Below are 12014 nucleotides of genomic sequence, written 5' to 3' on the forward strand. Positions count from 1 at the left end.
CTGTGTTTTTCTCTTAACATTCTCCAGTAAGAGGAGCATGAGATCATGTGTGTTACATGAAGACTGTAGTCTGTACATAGAAACCAATAATAGGATCATCATTTTTTTGGGTAACTTTAGGTAGTGAAAAATCACGCTGGAGGAGCTCGCCTTCTAACTAAGGAGGCACCTTACACACTTTCCATTATTTTTGTAGCAAAATTCCTTTGCGAATAAAATACTTCAAAACTAGTATATACTAAGGTGAAGGTGACTGATAAACAGTTTTCCTAGTATTTGACTATATGCTAATTCAAGGCGATATTTTAATCAAAAGAAATGACCTTGGGAAGAGGGTAACCATATCAGAAGTTTGTATTTGAGCGTGAAAGAAGTTTTGTGGAGGGTTAAGATAGTCCAAGATTCCATAATGCTACATTTAATTAGAAGTGACCACTTACTGATAAATAATTCTACTCCTGAGGAGTAGTAACTTCTGCATTCTCCCCTCCTTCCTATTCTTTTGTGTAAAGAACTGATGTGACTTGAGAAAGAAGAATCATTCCTCTTCTTCTCTTACTCCCTGAACCAAAAATATTATCTTAGACAAAGTTTGAGTTACACATCCAGGGTTACGTGAGCCAATATTAAGCCCCGCCGGTTTGTTCGACCTCATGACTGGGGAGAATAAAAGAGAAAGAGATGCGAACACTTTCACAAAAGTGGCAGCACCACAAAGAAGTATCAAATGTGACTGAGGAAAGATAGGACAAAGCCACCAAAGTTGTTGTCAATTCACATTTTCCCTATCATCCTAATAGGAGCAGCAGATACGAGGGCTAGGAAAGGGAGGTCTGAGAAAATACGGGAGCAGTGTCAGACATAAAAGACATTGCATATGATTTGAAAACTTGCATAAGGGCTACATGATCATGGCCATTCCTCCCTCCACTGGGGCCAACTTCTATTTTTTTTTCAATATATGAAGTTTATTGTCAAATTGGCTTCCATACAACACCCAGTGCTCATCCCAAAATGTGCCCTCCTCAATACCCATCACCCACCCTCCCCTCCCTCCCACCCCCCATCAACCCTCAGTTTATTCTCAGGTTTTAACAGTCTCTTATGCTTTGGCTCTCTCCCACTCTAACCTCTTTTTTTTTTCCTTCCCCTCCCCCATGGGTTTCTGTTTTTTCTCAGGATCCACATAAGAGTGAAACCACATGGTATCTGTCTTTCTCTGTATGGCTTATTTCACTTAGCATCACACTCTCCAGTTCCATCCATGTTGCTACAAAGGGCCATATTTCATTTTTTCTCATTGCCACGTAGTACTCCATTGTGTATATAAACCACAATTTCTTTATCCATTCATCAGTTGATGGACATTTAGGCTCTTTCCATAATTTGGCTATTGTCGAGAGTGCTGCTATGAACATTGGGGTACAACTTGGGGCCGACTGCTAAATATTACACACCCATCATCTCCTTGGGTCTTGTCTACCGTCTTGGTAAGAAGGCAAGGGCGATGTTATTAGCTGTTTCTGACAGCCAGATCACTCCCACTTGATTAAATTTCTTATACCCTCACAACCTCAACTTTCCACATAAATAAAATGGGGAAAATGACAGGAATACTCAAAGGGTAATTGTAAGGGATGCCAGGAGATAACACATGTAAAATGCTTAGCATTTTCTGACACACGGTAAATGTTTCATAAGTGATATTTATTTTTTTATAATTTTAAGTTTGCTGACTATGGAGATGTCAAAAGGTTAAGTAGTTTCCCTCCTGATGCCTCTAGTTAATAGTGGAACCGGGACTACCATCTTATCTTTCATGCCTCACCAAGTTCCCTTTCTCTTCCTCCTGGGAGTTGTGTTTCCAGAATGAAGAATTTCTTTCTTTCTTTCTTTCTTTTTTTTTTTTTTTAAACCACAGCAGCAGATTCATCTCCCGTTTTAACTCAGGAGTCTTCCATTATCACCTTGTCAAGGTAAGAGCTGCTGTTTCTCCAGTGGAGCAGTTGCCTATTGAGGTCAGTGGTATTGATAGCATCTGCTTGTGCAGGGAATCAGTGGGCCATCCATCAGTATTAGTGCCTCTGACTCCCTTTGGGACCCCATGATGTTATAAGGCAGTGTCACAGGTTAAACGGATTCAGTGTTGCTGGACAAGCAGGGAGTGGTGCAGGGTGTGCAGAGGTCAGAAGGGGGTGGAACTGAGATGCGGGTTTTAACTGCAACTGATAGTTAATAGAGGAAGACTAAGCAAAAGTAAGATTTCTTCTTCACAACTTTTCCCTTATAGTTGCCTCTTGTCTGCTTTTTTTAAAGTTTATTTATTTCTTTATAGTGAGTATGAGAAAGAATGCAAGTAGGGGAGAGGCAGAGAGAGGGAGAGAGAGAATCCGAAGCAGGCTTCGTGCTGTCAGCGCAGAGCTGGATTGGGACTCAAACCAATGAACCATGAGATGATGACCTGAGCTGAAACCAAGAGTTGGATGCTTATGTGACTGAGCCACCCAGGCACCCCCACCCTGATTTTTTTTTTTTAATAAAAATTTTTGGACTATTTTTTTTAAAGTGGTTTTAGGTTTACTATAAAATTGAGAAGAAGATCCAGAGATTTCCCACATCTCCTCTGCCCCTATATATGTGTAATCTCCCCCATTATCAATATAGCCCACTAGAATTACATATATATATATACACACATACATACATATATATATGTATATATATATATATATATATATATATATATATATATGACCAAGATTGAACCTAAACTAACACATCATGATCACCCAAAGTCCGTACCTTAGGGTTCAGTTTGGTGTTGTACACCCTATGCGTTTGGACAAGTGTATAATGACATATTTCCATCATTGTAATATCACACAGAGTATTTTCACTACCCTAAAAGTCCTTTGTGCTCTGTTCATTCATCTCTTTCTACCACCCCCCTTCACCCCTGCTGATCACTGATCTTCTTATTGTTTCCATAGGTTTACCCTTTCCAGAAAGTCATATACGTAGAATCATACAGTATATAGCCTTTTCAGATTGGCTTTTTTTCACTTAGTAATATGCATTTAAGGTTCTTCGTGGCTTGATAGATCATTTCTTTTTGTGCTGCATTATATTCCATTGTCTGGGTGTACCACATTTTATTTATCCATTCACCTACTGAAGGGCATCTTGATTACTTCCAGGTTTTGACAATTATGAATAAAGATGCTATAAAGGTTAATGTAAAAGCTTTTGTATGAACATAATTTTCAGCTCATTTGGGTAAATGCCAAGGAGTGTCATTGTTGGATCACATAGTAAGAGTATGTTTAGTTTTTTAAGAGACAACCAAACTATCTTCCAAAGTGGCTGTGACATTCTGTATTCCCAGCAAACTGTATGAGACTTCCTGTTGCTCCATATTCTTGTCAGCTTTGATGTTGTCAATATTCTGAGTTTTGGCCATTCTAATAGGTGCAATGTGGTATCTCATTGTTTTAATTTTCATTTCCCTGATGACATAGGATGTCTAGCATCTTTTCAAATTCTTATTTGTTATCTGTATGTTTTCTTTGGTGGGCGTATATTTGGTCAATTTTTAAATTAGGTTGCTTGCTTCTTTATTGTTTGGTTTGAAGAGTTTTTGTATATTTTATATAAGAGTTCTTTATCAGATGTGTCTTTTGCAAATGCTTTCTTCCAGTCTGTGGTTTGATTTATAATGGTCTTGACATTATCATTTGCAGAGTAAAAGCTTATAATTTTATTGAAGTCCAGTTTGTCAATTATTTCTTTCATGGATTTTGTCTTTAGTGTTGTATCTAAAATGGCATTACCATTATCCAAAGTCATTTGGTTTTCTCCTATGTTAACTTCTAGAAGTTTTATAGTTTTGTGTTTTATCTTTAGGTTTATGATCTATTTTGAGGTAATTTTTGTGAAGAATGTAAGGTTTTTGTTTTTTTCTGTTCTTTTTTCCTACTTTCTTTATCTCTCTCTTCCTCTTTTTCTTTTTTCTTTTTTTTTTTTTTTTTTTTTGCATGTGGATGTCCAATTGTTCCAGCACCATTTGTTGAAAAGACTGTCTTTGCTCCATTTTATAGTTTTTGCTCCTTTGTCAAAGATCAGTCGAGTGTTTTTTGGCGGTCTGTTTCTGGACTCTCTATTCTGTTCCACTGATCTATCTGTCTATTCTTTCACCAGTACCACACTGTCTTGATTACTGTAGCTTTCTAGTAAGTCTAGAAATCAGGTAGTGTTAGTTCTCCAACATTGTTCTTCTCCTTCAATACTGGTGTGTCTATTCTGAGTCTTTTGCCTTTCATATAAGCTTTAGAATCCTTTTGTCAATATTCATAAAATATGCTCAGATTTTGACTGGTATTGCATTGACTCTATAGTTCAACTTGGGAAGAACTGACATGTTGACAATACTGAGTCATCCAATTATTTGGGTCTCCTTTAATTTCATTTATTAGAGTTTTGTAGTTTTCCTCATATAGATCTTGTATGTATTTTGCTAAATTTATAACTATTTCATTTCTTTGACTGCTAATGTAAATGGTATTGTGTTTTTAATTTCAAATTCTACTTGTTCATTGTTGATATAGGAAAGCAATTGACTCATGTATATTATATTGCCCTTTTATCCTGCCATCTTACTGTAATTGCTTATTAGTCTAGGAGTGCTGCCTCCCTTTTCAAATAACTTTCAAGTGTCTGATTTTTGATTAGTCAAACCACACATGTCCCATCATATAAGTGAACCGGGTACCTAGAGAAAATTACTTTTAGGCTTCTGTTGAATGCCTCTCTTAGGAACACTGTGGGTTTGCGTGGAGATCTTGTGGGCCACGTGTCAATGACCTTGCTACCAAAAATGTGATGTAATGTCCCAAATATCCCATAGAAGAAAAACAATAATCATGGCAAATACACACATATCAAATTTCTGGTCAAAATAGAATATCACCATTGCAAGGAAAGAATAACTACTTTTCATTTAGATTATGATTTCATGGTCTTTTAAAATTTAATTAAAAAATTAGTTAAGTTCTGCCTTCTATATATTCAAGACTTTTCCCAATACTTTGAAGGAAATAGATAAAGTATAGAACATGAATCCTCAACTAAAAAGTTTGCAATTTTCTAAGGTTAATTATTTTCAATAAAGAGCCCCTAAAAATTAAATACTCACCATGAGGATATTCAGTGCTTAAAAAATAAAAATAAATGACATGACTTAATGGTTGAGCACAGTTTGAGAAGATCAAATATACATTTGTAATGATATCCAAGTAAGCTCTTGTTACTGTAATTGTGTAGCATTGATATAGTACTTGGAATGTCTCTTGACTAAGGTAACTTTTGGGAGTGGTCTATTTCCCAAAGGTGCCTATGCAGTGTTAAATTTTTTATAATTTGAAATAAGTTGAATTAACCAAAACCTTAATTTTATGAATATTTTAGAAGAAAGTACAAATTCTGAAATATAATAGTAGAGGGGACTGTGTGTAGTAAATCTTATGAGTTTATCCTTTATTTCATGCACTGAAGGAGACAGATTGACTGGCAACGTCAGGATACATTTTAAAAATCAAATCATGTGTCCCATTGGTCTATTCTTATTATTTGTCTTTTCAAATTTGAACCTCCTTTCTTAAACCTAACAGGCCCTAAATCCTTGCCCTCTATTATTTTTCTATGATCATTATGTTAAGCAAGCTTGTCTTATGTTTCATACTGATTTTTCTCATAGCCAAGTAAAAGGAAAAATATTCTATCAGTAATACACACATTTCCAACTATTTGGGGATTTCATATTGGGAATGTGGAATAAATAAAAGCTTGCAGAATTTTATAGTTTTTATTGGTTTTAAAGACATAACCCTCATACTTTTCCCAACCCTTCAAATAATTGCAATGATTTAAAGATTTGTTTCACTTCACTCTATTTATTTATTTATTTATTTATTATTAATTTTTTTTTATTTTTTAAAATTTGCATCCAAATTAGTTAGCATATAGTGCAACAATGATTTCAGGAGTAAATTCCTTAGTTCCCCTTACCCATTTAGCCCATCCCCCCTCCCACAACCCCTCCAGTAACCCTCAGTTTGTTCTCCATATTTATGAGTCTCTTCTGTTCTCCCCCCCCCCCCGCTTTTATATTATTTTTGTTTCCCTTCCTGTATGTTCATCTGTTTTGTCTCTTAAAGTCCTCATATGAGTCAAGTCATATGATTTTTGTCTTTCTCTGACTAATTTCACGTAGCATAATACCCTCCAGTTCTATCCACGTAGTTGCAAATGGCAAGATTTCATTCATTTTGTTTGCTGAGTAATACTCCATTGTATATCTATACCACATATTCTTTATCCATTCATCTATCAATGGACATTTGGCTCTTTCCATACTTTGGCTATTGTTGATAGTGCTGCTATAAACATGGAGGTGCATGTGTCCCTTTGAAACAGCATACCTGTATCCTGTGGCTAAATGCCTAGTAGTGAAATTGCTGGGTCATAGGGTAGTTCTATTTTTAGTTTTTTGAGAAACCTCCATACTGTTTTCCAGAGTCGTGGTACCAGCTTGCATTCCCACCAACAATGCAAAAGAGATCCTCTTTCTCCACATCTTCGCCAACATCTGTTGTTGCCTGAGTTGTTTATGTTAGCCATTCTGACAGGTGTGAGGTGGTATCTCATTGTGGTTTTGATTTGTATTTCCCTGATGATGAGTGATGTTGAGCATTTTTTCATGTGTCGGTTGGCCATCTGGATGTCTTCTTTGGAGAAGTGTCTATTCATGTCTTTTGCCCATTTCCTCACTGGATTGTTTTTTTGGGAGGAGGGGTATTGAGTTTGATAAGTTCTTTATAGATTTTGGATACTCATCCTTTATCTGATATGTCATTTGCAAATATCTTCTCTCATTCCATCGGTTGCCTTTTATTTTTGCTGATTCTTTCCTTCACTGTGCAGAAGCTTTTTATTTTGATGAGGTCCCAATAGTTCATTTTTGCTTTTGTTTCTCTTGCCTCCAGAGACGTGTTGAGTAAGAAGTTGCTGCGGCCAAGATCAAAGAGGTTTTTGCCTGCTTTCTCTTCGAGGATTTTGATGGCTTCCTGTCTTACATTGAGGTCTTTCATCCATTTTGAGTTTATTTTTGTGTATGGTGTAAGAAAGTGGTCCAGGTTCATTCTTCTGCATGTCGCTGTCCAGTTTTCCCAGCACCATTTGCTGAAGATACTGTCTTTATTCCATTGGATATTCTTTCCTGCTCTGTCAAAGATTAGTTGGCCATATGCTTGTGGCTCCATTTCTGGGTTCTCTATTCTGTTCCATTGATCTGAGTGTCTGTTTTTGTGCCAGTACCATACTGTCTTGATGATTACAGCTTTACAGTATAGCTTGAAGTCTGGGATTGTGATGCCTCCTGGTTTGGTTTTCTTTTTCAAGATCGCTTTGGCTATTTGGGGTCTTTTCTGGTTTCATACAAATTTTAGGATTATTTGTTCTAGCTCTGTGAAGAATGCTGGTGTTATTTAGCTAGAGATTGCATTGAATATGTAGATTTCTTTGGGTAGTATCAACATTTTAACAATATTTGTTCTTCCTATCCAGGAGCATGGAATCTTTTTCCATTTTTTTGTGTCTTCTTCAATTTCTTTCATAAGCTTTCTATAGTTTTCAGTGTACAGATTTTTCACCTCTTTGGTTATATTTATTCCTAGGTATTTTATGGGTTTTTTGTGCAACTATAAATGGGACTGATTCTTTGATTTCTCTTTCTGTTGCTTCATTGTTGCTGTATAGGAGTGGAACCAATTTCTGTGCATTGATTTTATATCCTGCAACTTTGCTGAATTCATGAATCAATTCTAGCAGTTTTTTGGTGGAATCTTTTGGGTTTTCCATGTAAAGTATCATGTCGTCTGTGAAGAGAGAAAGTTTGACTTCCTCCTGGCCGATTTGGATGCCTTTTATTTCTTTGTGTTGTCTGATTGCAGAGGCTAAGACTTCCAATACTATGTTGAATAACAGTGGCAAGAGTGGATATCCCTGTCTTGTTCCTGACCTCAGGGGGAAAGCTGCCAGTTTTTCCCCATTGAGGATGATATTAGCATTGGTTCATTCATATATGGCTTTTATGATCTTGAGGTATGCTCCTTCTATCCCTACTTTCTTCAGGTTTTTATCAAGAAAGGATGCTGTATTTTGTCAAATGCTTTCTCTGCATCTATTGAGAGGATCATATAGTTCTTGTCCTTTCTTTTATTGGTGTGATGAATCACGTCAATTGTTTTGTGGATACTGAACCAGCCCTGCATCTCAGGTATAAACCCCGCTTGGTCATGGTGAATAATTTTTTTAATGTATTGTTGGATCTGGTTGGCTAATATCTTGTTGAGGATTTTTGCATCTGTGTTCATCAGGGAAATTGGTCTATAGTTCTCCTTTTTTAGTGGGGTCTCTGGTTTTGGAATCAAGGTAATGCTGGCTTCATAGAAAGAGTTTGGAAGTTTTCCTTCCATTTCTATTTTTTCTATTAGTTTCGAGAGAATAGTTGTCAACGCTTCCTTAAATGTTTGGTAGAATTCCCCTGGAAGGCCATCTGGCCCTGGACTCTTGATTTTTTGGAGATTTTTGATTAGTAATTTGATTTCCTTACTGGTTATGGGTCTGCTAAATTTTTCTATTTCTTCCTGTTTCAGTTTTGGTAGTGTATATGTTTCTAGGAATTTGTCCATTTCTTCCAGGTTACCCATATTATTGGCATATAATTTCTCATAATATTCTCTTATTATTGTTTGTATTTCTGCTGTGTTGCTTGTGATCTCTCCCTTTCATTCTTGATTTTATTTATTTGGGCCCTTTCCTTTTTCTTGTTGATCAAACTGGCTAGTGGTTTATCAATTTTGTTCATTGTTTCAAAGAACCAGCTTCTGGTTTCATTGATGCTTTCTACTGTTTTGTTTTTGTTTTTGTTTTTGTTTTTGATAGCATTAATTTCTACTCTAATCTTTATTATTTCTGTCTTCTGCTGGTTTTGGGTTTTATTTGCTGTTCTTTTTCCAGCTCTTTACGGTGTAAGGTTTTGTTGTGTATCTGAGATCTTTCTTCCTTTTTGAGGAAGGCCTGGATTGCTATATATTTTTCTCTTATGATCGCCTTTGCTGCATCCCAGAGGTTTTGGGTTGTGGTGTTATCATTTTCACTGACTTCCATATAGTTTTTAATTTTCTCTTTAACTGCTTGGTTAGCCCATTCATTCTTTAGTAGGATATTCTTCAGTCTCCAAGTATTTGTTACCTTTCCACTTTTTTTCTTGTGGTTGATTTCAAGTTTCATAGTGTTGTGGTCTGAAAATATGCATGGTGTGATCTCAATCTTTTTGTACCTAGGGCTGATTTGTGTCCCAGTATATGGTCTATTTTGGAGAATGTTCCATGTGTGCTGGAGAAGAATGTATATTCTGTTACTTTAGGATGAAATGTTCTGAATATATCTGTTAAGGCCATATGGTCCAGTGTATCAATCAAAGCCATTTTTCACTTGTTGATTTTTTTGATTAGATTATCTGTCGATTGCTGTGAGTGGGGTGTTGAAGTCTCCTACTATTATGGTATTGCTATCGATGATTTTCTTTATGCTTGTGATTAATTGATTTTTATATTTGGGTGCTCTTACTTTTGGCACATAAATGTTTACAATTGTTAGGTCATCTTGATGGATAGACCGCTTGATTATGATATAATGCCCTTCTGCACCTCTTGATACAGTCTTTATTTTAAAGTCTAGATTGTCTGATATAAGTATGGCTACTCTGGCTTTCTTTTGTTGACCATTAGCATGATAGATGGTTCCCCATCCCCTTATTTTCAACGTTTATTTATTTTTGGGACAGAGAGAGACAGAGCATGAACGGAGGAGGGGCAGAGAGAGAGGGAGACACAGAATCGGAAACAGGCTCCAGGCTCCGAGCCATCAGCCCAGAGCCTGACGCGGGGCTCGAACTCCCGGACCGCGAGATCGTGACCTGGCTGAAGTCGGACGCTTAACCGACTGCACCACCCAGGCGCCCCTACCCATCCCCTTATTTTCAAACTGAAGGTGTCTTTAGGTCTAAAGTGGGTCTCTTGTAAACAGCATATAGGTGGATCTTGTTTTCTTATCCATTCTGTTACCCTATGTCTTTTGATTGGAGCATTGAGTCTATTGACATTTAGAGTGAGTACTGAAAGATATGAATTTATTGCCATTATGATGCTTGTAGAGTTGGAGTTTCTGGTGGCATTCTCTGGTCCTTTCTAATCCTTGTTGCTTTTGGTATTTACATATATATATATATATATATTTTTTTTTTTTTTTTTTTTTCATCTTTTCTCCCCTCAGAGAGTCCCCCTTAAAATTTCCTGCAGGGCTGGTTTAGTGGTCACAAACTCCTTTAATTTTTGTTTGTCTGGGAGATGTTTTATCTCTCCTTCTATTTTGAATGACAGCCTTGCTGGATAAAGAATTCTTTGCTGCATATTTTTCTGATTCAGCACACTGAATATATCCTGCTACTCCTTTCTGGCCTGACAGGTTTCTGTGGATTGTTCTGCTGCAAACCTGATCTGTCTTCCCTTGTAGGTTAGGGACTTTTTTTCCCTTGCTGCTTTCATGATTCTCTCCTTGCCTGAGTATTTTGTGAATTTGACTATGCTATGCCTTGTTGATGGTCGGTTTTTGTTGAATCTAATGGGGGTCCTCTGTGCTTCCTGAATTTTGATGTCTGTGTCTTTCCCCAGGTTAGGAAAGTTTTCCACTATGATTTGCTCACATAGCCCTTCCACCCTTATTTCTCTCTCTTCCTCTTCTGGGACCCCTATGATTCTGATGTTTTTCTTTTTTAATGAGTCACTGATTTCTCTAATTCTTAAATCGTGCTCTTTTGCCTTAATATCCCTCTTTTTTTTTCTGCTTCATTATGGTCTATCAGTTTGTCCTCTATATCGCTGATTCTCTTTTCTGCCTCATCCATCCTTGCCGCCACTGCATCCATCTATGATTGCAGCTCAATTAGAGCATTTTTAATTTCATTCTGGCTATTTTTTTACTTCTTTTATCTCTGCAGAAAGGGATTCTAATCTATTTTAGACTCCACCTAGTATTCTTATTATTGTGATTCTAAGTTCTGGTTCAGACATCTTGCTTGTATCTGTGTCAGTTAAATCCCTGGCTGTTGTTTCTTCGTGCTCTTTCTTTTGGGGTGAATGCCTTCGTTTTGTCACTTGGAAGGGAGAAAAGGAATTAGTGAGGTAGAAAAATTAAAATTAAAAGAATTAAAATTTAAAAAAATATTAAAATTAAATATTAAAAACACAGACACACAAATCAAATAGATGATGCTAGATCCTAGGTGTGTTTTGGTCTAGGTTTTGAAAGTGGTTTGACAAATTAGAGAAAAATAAAGGGGGGAGAACAAAAAAAGGAAATAGTTTGAGAATTTGAAACGATGAATACACTGAAGTAGACTAAAATGAGATGATGGGGGTAAGATAGAATTTGAAAAAATATACACAAAAGTAAAGAATATAGTAGAAAAAAATTTAAAAAATATTTTTAATAAAAAATAAAAATAAGTATGAATTTTTTCTTTTTTTCTATTCAAGAAAAAGGAAAAGAAATGAAAAGAGAAAAAATTTTAAAAAAAGGGAAATCATTTGAAAGTGTGAAAAAGTGAACACACTGTAGTAGATTAAAATAAAATGATGGAAGTAAATAGAATTTTAATTTTTAAAATTTTTTTTTCAACGTTTTTATTTATTTGTGGGACAGAGTGAGACAGAGCATGAACGGGGGAGGGGCAGAGAGAGAGGGAGACACAGAATCGGAAACAGGCTCCAGGCTCTGAGCCATCAGCCCAGAGCCTGACGCGGGGCTCGAACCCACGGACCGCGAGATCGTGACCTGGATGAAGTCGAACGCTTAACCGACTGCGCCACCCAGGCGCCCCAAGAATTTGAAAAAAT

This window comes from Herpailurus yagouaroundi, unplaced genomic scaffold, assembly GCF_014898765.1.
Source record: "Herpailurus yagouaroundi ecotype Mexico unplaced genomic scaffold, PumYag 163, whole genome shotgun sequence".
NCBI lineage: Eukaryota > Metazoa > Chordata > Mammalia > Carnivora > Felidae > Herpailurus > Herpailurus yagouaroundi.